This window comes from Arvicola amphibius, chromosome 6, assembly GCF_903992535.2.
Source record: "Arvicola amphibius chromosome 6, mArvAmp1.2, whole genome shotgun sequence".
In the NCBI taxonomy this organism is placed as follows: Eukaryota; Metazoa; Chordata; class Mammalia; order Rodentia; family Cricetidae; genus Arvicola; species Arvicola amphibius.
Genome location: NC_052052.2, coordinates 89,017,578 through 89,035,261, shown reverse-complemented (window position 1 = coordinate 89,035,261; position 17,684 = coordinate 89,017,578).

Here is a 17,684-nt window from a genome sequence, read left to right as displayed (position 1 = left end):
ACACGCACACACAAATATAGCCTGCTGGTATGTGTATGTCTTTAGGACTGACCATTTAAAATTGGATAGCCTATCAGGAAGCTGGTACCTGGAGAAGGCAGACTCTTTCTGTCTCAATAGCCATTGATTTCCTGTAGCTCTCTGTCTAGGGGAAGCTTGTGAAATTTCCCCTATGACAACGGGTGTTGTCATGGTGTAGATCTCATCTAGGCAACCCTATTTCTGAGATTTCCCAGGTGCCGCTTCTCCATCATACTATTTTGCAGCAGATTTTCTAGTAATCTGGCTCTTAAATTCCTCTGCCCCTCTTTTACAATGTCCCATGAGCCTTTGGTGTAAGGATGGTGTTGTAGATCTGTCAACTGAGTTGGCTAGCCCCTGTTTCGTTGTTCTGTCATTTTGTCCAGTTGTGGCTTTCTGAAAGGGTCTCCATTGGCTGCAAAAAGGAGCTTCTTTGGTGAGGGCTGTGAACGGCCCGCTTCTGTGGAGATGAGGGTGAGTGTCTGGAAGGAAGTTAGGAATGACACTGGTTTACAAAGGTAGTGGAAGTAGGTTCTTCTCTAGGGTCCATGACCTCATTGGCCACAGGTAGGTTGCTAGGTTTACAGTATGGGGTGTAAATTCCCTCCTATTGACCAAACCTTAGGTCCAACCAGAGAGCTGTTGCTTACCCCGAGGTGTAAGTGGCATTATTCTATCTTGGGGCTAACTTGTCATGCCAGTCACTGTTCATCTGTAGGTTTTTACAGCAGGCTTGGACAGTTGAATGGTTTTCTGCCTCGGCAGTTTGCATCACACCTTCTGATACTATGAGACCTAATTCCAGGTCAGTTCCAGCTCAATTCCTGCAAGTTCCTTGTTCAAAGTGTGTGGTGACTTCAGCAATCGGGTCTTACCTTCATGTTCTAGGAGGCAACCAGGACAATGCCAGTCATCTCTGTTATCTTGGGAATCTCCTCAATTCCCCTGATCATCAGCTCGAGGAGTTTTTCCATGCCTGGCACTGAGTTTTTGCAGGACAGTCTATAGCTCTTTAGAAGAGTATTGTCATCCCAAGGGATGTAACTTCATTTAAATTGTTTATACATATCTATATGTTTAAAATATTATCTGTGCATTTGAAAGTAAACATAAAACATTCCTCTGCACCCTTTTCAGACATCCTTAGTGTTATTTATCCATCCCATTTTCTTTTCCTCTATATTGTTTTCCCTTCCCATTTCCCAGTTAGTTTTCCCATTTCTCCCTTCTTCATTATGTCTCAGATTCTTAACAACAAAGCACTCTACACATCATTATATCAATTCCAATAACGCCAACTTCTAACTCAGAGAATTACTTCCTAAGCCCCAAGATTGTGTTAGGGTTAAAAGCTGAACAAGGCATACCTTTCCTTTCCCTCAATAATACATTGCTGCTTAGTTTCTGCCAGAGCTTCCTGCTGTAGCTACCCAGGAATTCTTACCCAGTGTAAGTTACAGAACATTACTGAGGTACCCTGAGACCTGGAGGCTCAGAAGTTCATTTACCACAGTTCTGTCTAGAATCTTCATTGGTCCCTGATGTCCAGAAATGTTATACCTCAGGACCCAAAATGGCATCACCCATGTCACTGGTAGATCAAAAAAAAAGCCAGCTGTCTTCATGGACTGTGAGAGACTGATGCATTGGAATATTTGGGAATGTCCGGAACTTTTGGGAGGCTGGCCATGCAGATGAGCCCCTCCTATCTGTCCAGAGCCCCTCTGCTTAGCTGCAGTGCTCAGCTGCAATTTGCAGCGTCATCAGTAGGCAAACGGTGTGAAGCGGAGGGTGAGCATCGTCAGTGTGCAGAGGTCGGCCTTTGCTATCCTGTAAGCAGAAATTCAAGGTACCAGAAGCAAATGTCTAAGCCAGGACTGCCAAGAACAGCCAAGTCCCTGGATGCTGGCACGAAGTGACTGAGGCAGGGCTGGAGACACAGGACCCAGCAGGATCGCAGAATACAGGAAACCATTTTATTTATGCTCCAGAGTCCTCCTTTCCAAAGGCCCCACATAGGAAACATTGTTTTAACACCCTGGACACATCCACAGCCTCTCCAACTCCTGACAGAAGGACAGTTAAAGCTGTGAAGCGCCATGCGCCACAGTCCATGACTTAATAAAAGCCACTGCGGCAAAGCCTTGTAACTGATGCTTGGGCTACTCAAAGTCACCCCAGTGCACCCCAGTGGACTCCTGCTACAAAGCCCAGGACGTCTAGGCTAGCTGATGCCCTCTACCAGTGTGGTTGCTGAGGTTGGAGCCCAGAGGACCCTGGGTCATGTACATGCCATCACAGAAAGCTAAAAGGGCATTGTGGTTTGGGCTCAGCAGGAAACATAAGAGCCTGTGTGAGAGTCAGGATAGAGGCCAAGGCAGAAGCCAAGCAGACATTGGCTTATAGAGCTTTTAAGTCTGTCATAAATAATGATGGCTCCGTCTACGTGGCCAGCCTCCCAAAAGTTCCAAGTCTCCAAAGTGTCCCCAGAGCCTCTCTTTCCAAACTCCAGGAAGCGTCCATTCCAAAAGGACTGAATTCTTCCTCTCTGATGGCCTCATCAGCGCGGTTCTTTCTTAGGAAGAGGCAGGAAACTAGGCGATCTCTAAGGACACTTTTAGAAAATTGAACACAGAACCTTTTATCAGGAAAAGCCGAGATGGTTTCAGCCCACAGCCCTCACATTCATCAGAGGCACCTCAGGGGGAGAAAATTAATGAGGATGCTAAGTGTATAATGACTTCTGGAGACCAGCAGGCTCCACTGGGTGGGTGTGGCTGGAGGCTTGCCCCGGAGCAATGAAGCTGTTGCCTGTGCTCTTGACCTCTCAGTTCAGGCTTCCAGGCAGAGAACGGAGGAGTTGGTGGGGACTTTCTCTTTCCTAGCAACTGGAAAAAAAATAGTAGCCGAGACCCGTGGAAATGATACATTTGGTCTATTTTGAAAAAGGAAGAGACTTCTTGATTTCAATACTTCTTTGAAGTTAAAATGTAAAAATCCATAGAGCCGGCAAGAATTCGGGTCCACAGTTATTTTACAGAGGGTTCAGACACATTAGCTCAGCTGCACGCTGCAGACGGACGCTGACAGCCAACTCTTGTCTGAGGGAGCTAGTGCTCTGTGCCTTCTAGAACAGGAACTTTACCGCTACCACCCAGTCAGACAGCTGGGAGTGTTTTGTTGGCGGCTCCCTCCCCCCACCATCCCAGCGAGTGCCAATATAGGGGTCATTGTTTTGATTCACACTCTATTCCTGGAGCCTGTTTGTCTGACATTAGGGCTGAGGTGAGGCTGTGCCTTGTGCTGAGAGACTCCATTCTACAAGCAGCGTTAAACACAGAAGCAGTATGGTAATGCTCCTTTGTGGGCATGGAAACACCACCATGTGCGAGTCGCTACTCAGGAGGCACAGGCTGAGAACTAACTCACTCCTAAGTTCACAAAGGATGCTGCAATGGTTTTAACCTTTTGTGACCTTTCTGTAACCTGTGTATATCCACAAATACAGGGAGACGGAGAGATGACAGCTTTAGTGAGAGCTGTGTGATCTATTAAATGTTTGGAAAGAAGGAACCCGTGGGTCTTAGTCAATGATCCAGAGAACTCAGGACTGCTTGGCAAACTGACGCAGTTTTTGAATTTCTTGTTGCACAGTTACTTCTGACATTGGGGAAGGTACTCATGTCCACTCGTGCTTGTGACATTGTGCACTCACAACAATTAGACTCTACGGTATTTTTAGAGGAAAATTCTCACTAAGTGGGAAGGTGTTATACTGGGGTACCATCCAAAAGTCAAAGACAGAGACAAAAGAAGTCTAGAACCCATGGGCATCTGAAATGAGAACAAGCGGCCTGTGGAATTCTTCAAAGAGGAGACTGGAAATGGATGAAGTGTCTCGATGTTCTGGGGAAGTGGCCTTCACTGAGGTATTGTCCTCCAAATGAAGGAAGGACCTTGAGTCTAACAGATGGCATCCTAGGTGCCTGAAGTCAGCTCTTGTTTCTGGAGCTGGCTGACTCACCCTGGCCTCTTTGGGTTTTGCTGGGGAGCTGGGCAGAGCCATTTGATGTTCATCTCTAATTACTTTTGTCTGTCTTCTTGTCATTAGAGGATAAATGGTTTATAATGCCCCGAGTTCTTTGTGATGAGATCAAAGGCAAACCCCTTGGGAGATGGCAGGAGAAGGCAAGGGACAGGGTGTTCCTGGGACTTCCTCTGCCCTGTGGCTGGGTTGGGCAGAGAGAGCACAGTGGTGTTCTCAGCCTTTATTCAGTAGCTGGGGCAGCAGCTTAGCTAGGATTACTCTTGCCAGGGCTCAGGGAGGCGGCTCAGTCTACAGCCTGAGGATGCTGTTCACTTACTCACTCCAAAGGCAGGGACTTCACATGTGGGAAGAAGACAGGATCTTTGGCATTTCGCCAGTAACAAAGTCCAGTGGCCCTATCTGGAGAGCCTGCTGACCCTTGCACTTGTGTTTGGCTCTTGCTGTATCAAAGGCACAAGAGCAGGGCTGGTGTCCTTCAGTCATGACAACAGTCTCTCTGATCCCAAGCGTCGTTTTGTGCTCTCCGGGCAGGCTCTCCCTGCTCCTGACTGAGGTGCCGTGGACATACGACAGCCCTTCTTGGCCTAGTGTCCTGAAGCCGTAGTTCCCAGAGCCTGTGGAGTCCCTCCCAGCAGTCATGAGCTCAAGAGCTTGGGAGCACAGGTGAAGCTGCTGGCTTGCAGAAAGATGGCACAGGAGACTGCGCCACCGAAAGGGAGTCACCTGGATACTATCAGTGAATTAAAAAATTAAAACAGTCATGGCACACGTCTTTGATCCCAGTGTCGGGGAGGCACAGACATGTAGATCTTTGTGACTTCCAGACCAGCCAGGGCTGCATGGTGACAGGGCAATAGCAGGAAAGCTGGCCTCCGAGAAAACAGGATCTCTGACTCTTCGGACGCCTACAGCTTTCTTTTGCGGGAAATGAATGTGTAGCCAGAGATGTAATGAAGTTAAAAGAGTCACCTAGTTTCATTTCTGTTACATGATAAAAAAAAAAAATCCTAACAAAAAGGAACATAGGAGAAAGGGGTTTATTTGCCTTAAAATTCCAGGTCACAGTCTGTCCGTCACAAGAAGTCAAGGCAGGAACACAAGTCACTCAACAATCTCAAATCATTAAAAGAAGTAGGAGGAGAAGGAGGAAAGAAAGAAACCAAAAAATACACTATAACTAAATTGCATAAAATCAAAAAGAATAGAATTGCATAGAAATAAAAAGTTTGAAAAACAGTCAGAATAAAGGAGGGGGAATCATCCTCGGAAAGCAACAGTAAGGGTGGTCGTGGATTTCAGCAATAATACGTCTTGAGGGCTCATGCCAGTAACCCCTATACTCTGTGGGCAGGGTGAGGAGATCAGAACTTCAGAAGTTCAAGATCATCCTCTCCTTCATAGCAAATTCAAGGCCAGCATGGGCCACATGAAACCCTCTCAACCCCTCCTTGCTCTCCGAAAACCCCACAGTTGAGTGGAAGGAGAATTCATACAAAAGGAAAAACGCTGTCTTTGAATGGAGTTCCTCTTAACTGGTTTATCTGTAGAGGTTACACATTATGGTCCCCAGACATACAATCAGGGATGGAGCATTAAAACAACAGTTACTAGCTGGGCAGTGGTGGTGCACTCCTTTAATCCCAGCACTTGGGAGGCAGAGGCAGGCAGAGCTCTGTGAGTTTGAGACCAGCTAGTTCCAGGACAGCTAGGGCTGTTACACAGAGAAACCCTGTCTCAAAAAAACAAAACAGAACAACAACAACAGCAAAACAAAAACAAAACCCAACCAACCAACCAACAATAACAACAACCCAAACAGTTTCCAATACCTATCTCATTGACACTAGGATGAATGGGTCACTGGTCCCCAACAGCCATCACGGAAAACCGTAGTGCTTGGGCCATACTGATAAAACCTAGCTAGGGAAACTTTGCAAGCTCCAGCTCCTTGATTAGGTTTAAACACTGGGAAACAGTTCTATGGCTCTGGGATCTGCTTCTAGAATCTTCTTCCAACCATCTGAAACGCTGTTTCTTACGATGGGGAGTTTGCAAAATGTTTGGAGCTGCATGATTTTAGCAACTGGGATGGCTTTTCTCATTTTTGTCTTCTATCTGTTCCTTTTTGATCAAGTTGGCATTATTTTCTTTGGAAAATCTTTCCCAATAAATATGTGGACCTTGGAGTAAATTTCCCTAGGGGTCACTTCATTAGACAAAACTTTTTATTTTTTGCCACAAAGAAGCCCTTCCATGTTTTGGGCTTCTGTTCACACAACTGGGAGCGGCATATTTAACTTTCCCCCAGCCTGTGGTTTGGTGGAGAGGGCCCCATGTGGCACACCCTTCGTTACCTGAAGTGGCCCTTTTGTGGCTGCATACTCTGACTGTCTGGTCTCTCTCTGAAATTTTTGGTATAAGATTCATATTCATACTCCTGGTTTTCTCCTCGGAGCACTCTTCCAAGTTTTAGAGTCTGTCTCTCAAACTTAGCATAAATTATTTTTTATTTTTTCTTTTTTTAAAATTGTTTCTATTGAGATATATATTTTTTTCTCCACTCCCCTATGGGTGTGAGTTTTCTAAGAACATCAAATCTTGGCTCTGTTGAGCTTAACACGTTTGTTTAAAAAGAGAGAGAGAAAGAGAAAAAAGAAAAGGATTGTTTTGTTTTGCTTGTTTGTTTTTATTCCCCTCATCAGAAAATCTATCATAAGCAGCAAGAAAACTCTGGAGATGTCACTAGGTACTGGAGTCGTTACCAGCTGGGCAATTGAGTTTTGAGAGCCAGTTGCTCTTAGTGTCTGCTGCTATCACAGCTCTTACCATCCAAGACTCCAGTTTCCTGGGATTTCAACTTCAGCCGCAGCTCAGTTCTGTCCTGAAGAATTCACATGGGACACAGTACCAATGGAAGCAGCTGAGAGTTTAACTAGAGCAAGGAATGAAGCAAGACAAAGAGAAGGCCAAAGGGACAACAGCCCTCCCTTCTGGTTGTCCCCTCACTCCCTTATGCATCCTGCACAGGGGGCACCCCCTCAAGGAGGACAGGCTTTTCTTCAAATCCCATTTATCCAGAATTTAGACTGTTTACCTAGATGCACACGAAGCAAGAATAATAGGGCTTAGTAAATACATTTAGAAGATGAATAATTTAGGAGATGCATTAGATGCAAGAATAATTGGGCTTAAGTGCAGCTAGAGTCGAAAAGTCTTCTAGAAAAACAGGCAACAAACTCTCTACAACACACGCTTCTTCATTAATTTCTGTTGTTATTGTTGTGTGTGTGTGGAGGACAAAGAAAGATTTTCAGAGTCAGTTCCAGCCCCATTGTGGAATTCTGTGGAATATATATAGGATGGCCAGGTTTAGGCAGCAAATGCTTTTACCTGCTGAGCCTTCTACAAGTGAGTAGAAGAGATCAGGATCCTGAAGTCATCTGAGACGCCTGTGTGCCTCAACCAAGTAGGGCTTGTTCTCAGAATCCAAGGTCAGTTCAACATCACCCACTCAAACATGTGAGCTGCCATATTAATATTTTATTTAAAAAACATTAAGATCATCTCTGTAAGTTCAATGGATGGCTTCTCCTAGGAAAACTAGAAACAACAAAGAAATAAAATGTTTAATGGGTCAAAGTAAGACATGAATAAGGGGAAGGGGTTTGTAGAGAGGAGGGAGACAGACAGGGATGGGCAGGGGTAGGAGAGACTGGGGCCAGATTAACTAGGATATATTAGAATATACATGTATGAAATTGTCAAAGAACAAAGTTAGAAAGATAAAATGTTCAGAACACTGTATACTAAGGTAATATTTTTCATTTACAGGAAATAATGTCAAATAAAGACATTCATCTAATGTTAGACTCCAGACCAGAATCCTGCCAAGGTCACAGGGCTCTCTTTAGCCCCATGTCTCTCCCCGACACACACCCCTGAGAGCATGTCTGCGACTCTAGTCACAGACATCTAGTCCTGACAAATGCCCAAGGGGCCTTGACTTCTCACCTGAGTGTGAAGAATCTTCTGTGAGATTTACACCATGGAAAATGTTAAAGATTTTGCAACCTGAAGTGAAATATACAAAACGAAACCTTAGAGCTCCTGGAAAGAATACAGGCCAACAGAAAGGACAAAAGTAAAAAAGATACCAAAAGCCATTTGCGTATGCAGATATATGGCTAACTTCATATACACGGCACATGTGACAGTAAAAACATAGAGAGTAAACATGTAAGTTAGTCGTGGTCAGTTTGAGTGACTTGTCTGCCTCAGGAAAAGGACTCTGACATCGTTAGTCAAGAATTGAATACTATGTGAAAGTAGAAGGGATGTAAAGATGCTTATTATGCTTTTTAGATCAACCAGAGAGATATAGTTCAAAAGTCAATAGAAGAGCCCAAATAAAATACTAAAAAGCATCCAGTTTATCCAAGAAAAACAGAAAAGTAGGACTAGAGGAACAAAAAGCTTGTGGCGTAAATAGAAAACAAATGCCAAGATGGTGGGACTAACACCAGTGGAGTAGCAATCACACTAGCTGCCAGCGGTTTCTTCCGCCTCCTCCCTTTCTCTTTCCAGTGCCTCCCCTCCCCTTTCTGTTTCATTTCTGTCATAGCCTTCTTAAATACAAGGCCCTTGGACAAAGCAGGACCAGGCAATCTGTGCCTCAGGGTCTTAACACTGAGTCAGTCTGAAATGAAATGGCTCAGCAGGAGTGAGCTTCATCCCATCACCATGTTTCTTCTTCATTTGAAACAATTGGCTCTGTGTGCAACATGCAGTCACCAAACTTCACTGAATATACTCCAAGAAAGGCGTGAGTGGAAATGTGACTTTGGTCACTTCAATGACACTGTGACCACCTCTCTCCCTCTGAAAATAGAAATTCCCCTTATAAATATTCATGTGCTAATTACAACAATAGCTTGACCATTGTTTCAAGAAAATTTCTTAATATAAGATGAAGGGGGAATGAGTGGAGTAGAGAGAAGCATTCTTAGCTCCCGCCTCTTGGCCCAAGCCTTATCCATCTCTCATCTCAGTGGCAATGTTGACTTAATACACCACACACACAACACACACACACACACACACACACACACACACAACATCCCTCAGCAATAGTTCCTGCAGACGTTTGTTCAGGTATTGTATTAAACTAATCTGCTGGTGTTCTAATGATCAGCCATCAGTTCAAAGTTAAAAGACACAGCCCAAGGGTGGATTTCCCCTTTTTAGAGTGATGGTTTCTGTTCCAGCAGGTGGCCTTGCCATCCCATTTAGGATGATAGGACCAACCAACAAATTTGTGTCAGCCAACTGGCTCTTCGGAAGAAAAGGTGATTCAGTCATATGATAGCTTAGTTTCTTCTCATATGCCTGTGATAAAAATGCTCGCACCAAAGGCTTTGGGGAGAAAAGGTTTCTCTATATCCCAGAAACAGCAGCAAGAGGCTGGGGAAAATGATCACTTCCCATCCATGCTCAGAAAGAGAGCCATAGTGTATGCTGCTATGGAGTTTCTCTTCTCCCTTTACACAGTTCTAAACCCACAGAGGGGCAGGGTTCCGACCTCATTTAACAATAATCAAGATTCCCTCCCACACCACACCCATATTCTTGCAACCCCCCATGCTCAGAAACCTAGCTTCCAGATAATTCTAGATTTGTCATATTGACAGGGAACACTAAAACCTCACATGTGCCCTACATTTTTCCCAACATAAAAATAATGCACACACAAATTTCTGTTAAAAAGAAAAAAGGAAAGGAAGTAAGAAGTAATCGTCTGTGTTTTTAGGTTAGCTTTATAAAGTACATGTAAGTTCTTTCTTCTAGATATATTTTTATTCCCTGTTTCAATTCTGGTTTAATTAAATCAGTAAAGCATAATTTTAAAAATCTCATTGGTGGGCCTACTTTGATTTTGGTGGGCTTTTTCTGGGGATATTTACTATGTGTGACTATACAACAGAGAATGATTTGAACAGGAAAACTCTTCCTTCTCACACTCTCCCACTCAATGGGGTTTTCCAAGAGCAGTGGATTGCCTGAACTCGAGAGGAGCAACCAGAGTCAGAACCAGGGATGTGGCGTGGGGTCCAGTCCCATAGCAAACTGCTTAGCATCCTGGACATGCATCTGAACTGCTGTGGTCCCCAGTTTCTTTTCACATAACTCTGCCAGGATGAATTCCTAGAGATGGGAGCATTCCTAAGAAAGCATTGACACAATCACATCACATCGTGCCTTAATCTGAGATACCAGGATGCATCCTATCGCTAGTTCCCTGCTCTTATACGGAAAAGGGACGCCATAAGGGAGTGTGGTAACTGGCTCCCAAGTAGTCTCTCTGGTCTTTCCTTTCTGGGAATATGGAATAACATATTTTAAAATACGGATATTTGGGGAGTGCACACATACAGCAGAGTGTCCTGCTCCTTGTGAAGGAGCCATCTTTAGAAAGCTTGGACTCCATCTGCTCCTTCAGGAGCCCTTGCTCCCACTGCGTGAGACTTCACAAAGCAAGTTCCGTATTGGCCTTGAAGAGCCTGCTGCAGTTCAATATCGCCTACTGGGCGGGTGAATCCACTAATTTTGGAGTTCAGTGAGCCAACAGGCTCTCACACCAAACCACAACCCTGCAAATCAGACTTCAGGACCTTGATGGAGTAGAGATACAGGTGAGTAGAGGGTCATTTCTGAATCACAGCGCTCATAGAGGCTTTGTAAAGACTCCACAGATCTGAAAGACAACAGAACAGAGTGGCGAAAATTTCAGGTCCTCTTCTGGTCTCAGCTGAACCTCAACCTCAGTGGCTTCCTACTGTGGCCTTCAGCTAAGTCATCTCAGAGCCTATAGTGAATCATTGGTAGAAGCATAAATGAGACATGAGCAACCTTCTCGAATGACCAACGGATTGAGGGGTTAGCACTTTCAGCAGGTAGAGAGGTGTCTGACGCAGCGGCAGGCACCCCACTCTTGGCTGGTACCTACAATACCAGTGTTAACAGATCAGATATGTGAAGTTCTCAGACCAGGGACGGGGGTTCCCAGGTTCTCATGCGTTTTTTTTTTTTTTTTTTTTTTTTTTTTTTTACAATGAATTCGTACAAAGGAAACACAGGCAGTTACAGGGGGCAAATAGTTTAACTAAAAAGAGAAATATAGAGGCCTGGCTCCGACAGGGCAATACAGTAAGAGAAGGCTGAGATGTGGTCTGCAGTGATTCTTTCATGGGTCATTAACATAGTAATCTCCTCTTTCAAGGTTTAAGAATGCAGGCTTGCTTCTGAGTATGCTCACTCAGCTGAATGAAGCCCAGCTAGACCGAAGGATGCCAGCCTTTCATATACTAATCTCTGAAATTTCCCTTCCTCTTCTGTTTTCCTGCCTCACGAACATCTAAAAGCATTAAGGAATTTGTACTACTGGGTCCAGGGAGATGACTCAGGCAGCAGAGTACTTGCCTGTCAAGCAGGAGGACCCGAAGAAGGTGGCAAATGAGTCACAGTGAGATGGCCAAAGGTGATCTCGAATAAAAGATGCCTGCGTATAGACACCCAATGCTGTCCTCTGCCTCCACGTGTGCTCATGCAATACATACCTATACCCCACCAACAAATCGATAGCTATTATTATTGTAGTGTCTAATGCAGAAGAGGTTAGTGTTACATAGGGTAAGTGGGTGGGGAACATAGATGTACTGTTAGCGAATGGACCAAAATATTCTATGACAAGTTTATTTTTCATTCATGCAAAGTCTAAAGATATGGAGATATGCACCAGACTGATTATAACAACTTTTTCTTTTTTAAGATTTATTATTTATTATGTATACAGGCTCTGCAATACAGGCCAGAAGAGTGGACCATATCAAATTACAGATGGTTGTGAGTCACCATGTGGTTGCTGGGAATTGAACTCAGGACACCTCTGGAAGAGCAGGCAATGCTCTTACCTTTGAGCCAATCTCTCCCGCCTAGAGCAACTTTCTTAATGATGACCTTAAACTGGAAAATATTCAGACATCTTTTTGTCGGAAAAAATGGCCAAAATAAACTATGTCATTAGCATATCCAGTATAAAAAGTAATGAATGGTTTGATGTATGTAACAACCCAGATGGCTCCCAAGAGAGTTACACAGAACTGAAATATAACATTTAAAAGAGGACGTCAGATGGCCCCAACTTGAGGCTTTTGAATGGCAGCATAGACATGGGGGATGGATGAATGGATGGACGATAGGCAGGGGTGAAGGAAGAGGTGAAGCTAGGAAGGGCATAGGAGGAGCCTGCCTGCGATGGGAGGCAATCCCAGTGTCAACCATGTCAGCTTCTGCTGGTGCGCGAGTTCTAGGAGGTTGTCATTCAAATATCATTTAAAAACTGGGAAACAAACTCCTGTGGATCCTCTATGTATTTTATTTGCTCTTAGTTTTACAATTGCATATCTACATATATCTAGAAATAAAAACTAGTGAAAAAATCCCTAGATGTGATTTCTAAAACATAAGGTTATGTGGAAAACCGAACATATGTTTAAACTCCCATTTTATTTTAAGATATTTTGTCTTTCATTTTTATTTCCCGTGTCTGGTTGTGTATCCATAATGCTGCCTGTGTGCAGGTGCCCAGGAGTCCAGATGAGGGAGGGAAGTCCCTGTTGAGTTGGAGTTACAAGCACCTGCAAGTCTGTAGCTGAACTCGAGTCCTCTGGATGAACAGCAAATGGGTCTTAAGGCCGTTGTCCACCCCACCCCCGCCCTACACCCAACTCGAAGTTCTAAAGAATCTTCTCTTACTGAAAATCTTGCCTTCCACGGGGAACTACGTGGATTGGCACAGGGCTTCATTAACATCCTTCATCAGCCCCCATCACCTAAGGTCCTCGGTGACTTCCAAGTCCGGCAAGGTCTCACTGCCAGCCTCTGCGAAGAGAGGAGGCAGGGTACCTATTGCACCCATGGTGCAATAATGGCAAGGCCCTCCCACTGGAGAGTTCTGCTGCTCCCAGAGACGCCATGTGTCATGGTGTGCATGTCAGTGAGGATTGGGACTGAAGTAACAAGACCACTACGTGAAAGAAGGAAGCTTGCAGAGAAAGTCGTGAAGCCGGCGCTTTGTTTAAGAAGTAGAGTATGTGTATTTGGGGCATTGTTCGAATGGGGGGGGGCGCTTTTCTCATGCAATATATCTTGACTATAGGCCCTCTTTTGATGGAGGAGATTATCTGTCTATGTTACTTTCATTGGTTAATTAATAAAGAAAACTGCCTTAGCCCTTTAAGAGAACAGAAAATTAGGTAGGCAGAGTAGACAGAACAGAATGCTGGGTAGCAGGAGTGGGGAGACGCTTCAGGCAGTTGCCATAATGAGTCTGCCATGCTTCTCCTCTCTGAGATGGATGCAGGTTAGGATCTCTCCTGGTAAGCCACCGTCGTGGTGCTACACAGATTACTAAATATGTGTTAAAGGGAAAATGTGAGAATTAGCCAATAAGAAGCTGAAACTATGGGCCAGGCAGTGTTTTAAAAGAATGACAGTTTTCCGTATAATTATTTTGGATAAAGCTAGGCCGGGTGGCGGGACACGCCCCACGCTCCCTTCTACAGATTGGTGCTCCAACGTGATGGACTAAATCCACTTAAAACCTGAGAGGGCTTTAAATAAAGGAGAGAGAGAGTTTAACAACAGCTTTTGCTCTTTGCCTGGACATGCTGTAGAGAGATTTCCTGTTTCGGCAATAGCGGCAGAGAAAAGCTGAGTCAGTTTAAAACGCGGCTTCCTGGTGCTGTGCCGCCAGTGCAAACTCTGGCTATAAAGCATTTCAGTGGTTTTATGGACTGGATGCTTGTGTGCCCGCTCGGGATCGGAAAGAAAGTACTCTGAGACCTGGCCAATGGTTCCGTGCTCCCCGCCTGCATCTGGGCAGACGGCGATCAGGAAGATCAGGCTTAGGCAGGCGGAAGAACATGGCGTATTCCTGCCACAATACAGAGAGATGTTTTCAGACTGTTCATGCTCTGTGCGTCAGATTTGGCTGTAACTTGGATGAAAAGAGTTTTCTGTGCTGCACGCTCAGTCTCAGAGTAAACTGCTGAGTGCGGCTCCATGTCGACTGCTGTGTACCTGGAACTGTGTGAGGCTCAGGGCACCAAATGACTGAGGCAGGAGCGGCTCTGGCTCTGCTCCGCCATGCTGAACTGTGCTGACCTCAGGCAGTGAACTATCTATTGTAATTACCATGATAACAGCGCAGTTAAGGTTTAGACTTGGCTGGAAACAGGCAGTACCATAATTACCTCTACGTGGCGCAACTTAAGTTTTTAAGAAGTGCTTAACCTTTTAAGAAGTGCTCCTGGATAGTAAAAAAAAAAAAAGTACAGATTCACATAGGAAAAGTTCAGACATAGAAGGGCCTTTAATGGCTCACAATGTTGGATGAATATACGTAGGCGTGGGGAGAGAGAGAAGAAAAAATATAGAAAATAACGTTATAATGCCTTAAAAAAGGGTAAAGTCTTTAAAGAGACAGAATAAAGTAAAGTGATAGAGTAAAACTAAGCCACGTAAAAATAGGAAAATTCACAGAGAGTCGGGATTATGTATTTTATTGTATTTTCTTGGGAATTTTTGCCTGTAAAGGAGCTAAGTACAGAGAGACATTTCACTATACGGGCTGCCAGGCTAGACCAGAATGACATCTTAACGTATGACTTCAGAATTTGGATGTAAGAACATGATGCTTTGGAAAGTGGTTTCTTCTTTTGTTTTCACAGAGGACGAGACCCTGGCATTGCTTCTATCCCAATATGGTATGATAGACCATGCCCTCCTGAAAGGTTTGCTGTGAACACCCTCAAAAAATTACTTCACTCAACTGCCGACTGAGATGAACCTAGCAGACAGGTTATACCGTGAAAGACCTAATAACAGTGCCCCCATTCAGCAGGAAGCAGTTTGGAGAGAAATAACTGCGCCCATTTTCCCAAATATTGTTTATAATGTCTTTTACATTTAAAGGGGGATATGATATAGAGATGAATAATTTTGTAATGGTATGGATTTTAAGGTCAATTTGTTATATGTATATGTATTTCTGCTCCTTGATTAAAGTATTGTAATTGTGTAGTTCATTTAAAAATGTAATGTATAATTAGGAAATATAGGTTGTTAAGGATAATCATTGATAATAGTAGCTTGTAGTAATGTATTAGATTTTCTAGATATGTAGAGATATATTTCAGTTAGATAACATTCTTCATATCTTTCAAAGACTGCAGAATATGGCATTTAATGTTTTAATAACTTAGGGTTTTTTATGACAATGAGACACATCTGCTCCTGGCAGCACCAATCTACTTCGAGAGGAAGATGGGCATCAAAGAGGCTACTTATGGAGTTTGTTAGCCATTTGGGCAAGAAACAGCTCTTGCCTGGACTGTTGCATAAACTGGACACAAGGAACCCACAGAAAGAGGACTGCTGAACTTGCCTAAAGGTGAGATGGCCTTTTGGGGTTCCTGATTCATTAAAGAGTCTGCGAGATGTTCTGCAGGACACAGCAGAAAGTGACTGAACTGTCTTTGGAATTTCCTGCTTCATGGAAATGTCTGCTGGATACTTATGGCCTGTAGGCTGAAGATGATGCCCCTACGGTACAGAGGAACTTTGGGTGACTGTCCAGGCAGCGAGTTATCTCTGTCATTTCTAGAATTTGAAAGTTGCATATGACTTGTTTACTTAGGTAATATTATATCCTTCTGGAGTCTTGATGGAGTTGAAGAATAAATAGATAGTTATAGCTTTCCTTAGTTATGATAAAAAGATAAAATAGATCTAAATATTGTAACTGTAATACTTGCTTGATAACTGTTTTGTAATATGTAATTTTGCTATGTTAAAGTTGAAGCCTTTCTTTTTTGCTTAAACAGAAAAAGGGGAAATGATGGAGGAGAGTTATCTGTCTATGTTACTTTCATTGGTTAATTAATAAAGAAAACTGCCTTGGCCCTTTAAGAGAACAGAAAATTAGGTAGGCAGAGTAGACAGAACAGAATGCTGGGTAGCAGGAGTGGAGAGACGCTTCAGGCAGTCGCCATAATGAATCTCCATGCTTCTTCTCTCCGAGATGGATGCAGGTTAAGATCTCTCCTGGTAAGCCACACCTCGTGGTGCTACACAGATTACTAAATATGGGTTAAAGGAAGATGTGAGAATTAGCCAATAAGAGGCTGAAACTATGGGCCAGGCAGTGTTTTAAAAGAATACAGTTTCCTTATAATTATTTTGGGTAAAGCTAGCCGGGTGGCGGGACACAGCTCCGCTGTTCCTTCTACACTCTTTAAATTCTTTTCTTGCCGGGCGGTGGTGGCGCATGCCTTTAATCCCAGCACTCGGGAAGCAGAGGCATGTGGATCTCTGTGAGTTCGAGACCAGCCTGGTCTACAAGAGCTAGTTCCAGGACAGGCTCCAAAGCTACAGAGAAACCCTGTTCGAAAAACCAAAAAAAAAAAAAAAAAAAAAATCTTTTCTTAACGAGACAAGGAACACAAACACCAGAGCTCAGTTCTCCCAGGAGCTGGCACGTGGAGGTGAACTGGGGAAACTCTGGCCAGCTGGCTACCATGTTGGCTCGCTTCTCTTCCACAGGTGTCCTTTCAGGTGGCTGAAGTCCTTCTAGAGAACATCTCTGTCGTGACCATCCTTGACACCATATAATCACATTCTAGTACTTATTTCACATTATTATTATCATTATTATTATTATCATTAGGACAGGGCCTTGTTACATAGCCCAGGCTGGCCTTAAATTTGTGAGCCTCTAATTTCAATCTCTTGAGGAACTAGAATTGCAGTTATTTACCACAATGCCTGGCTACTTTCTTAAAGAGTAATTATTCAAAAAATACGGTGTTACTTCATGCCCAGAGCAAGGATACAGCAGGGAGCCACATGGGCTCCTGTGCCGCCCCCACCATCTTCCTCATATTCACTGTGCACCTCATATTGTTTAAGATCTTCTGTGCACAGAGCATTGTGTGTGGTGTCCTTTGACCTTTTACAGTCAGCACTGTCTCTATAGATAGAAGGACTTTTGCTTGTAGAATGTTATTTTAAGGTGTGTTAGGGCCTAGTGGCAGGCACTGTCAGAGGTCCTGGTTGTGCCTAGCTAATGAGGGGTGACCATGCGATGTCAGCAGATTGGAACATATGGGTGCTGGGAGAGTATATGAGTTTTCCCCAGTTGTTAAATAAATGGAGTCTGTCCTATTCCTTTCGCCAGACTCCCGGTGTCAGTGTTCAGGGTGTAAGTGCCTCCTTACCCCCTCCTTCAAGGAAGAGTTTAGGGCCTGCTCCACCCAGGAAGGTTAAGGGGGTTCAGCTTCATGTGGGCGCCATGAGTTTGCACCATTTCCTGATGGCTCCAGCTCTGTTGGTGGCCACAGGGCCACTGAACACCAAGGGGAAGTCTGAGATCACATCCCGGTACATGCTTGGTAAGGTACAAATTCTAACCCATGTTCCTGGCCTTGTATCTCTTGGCTGCATACGCTTCTGCAAGAAGCTGAACCTATCCTGGTGACCCCATCTTGCCTGCCTAGCT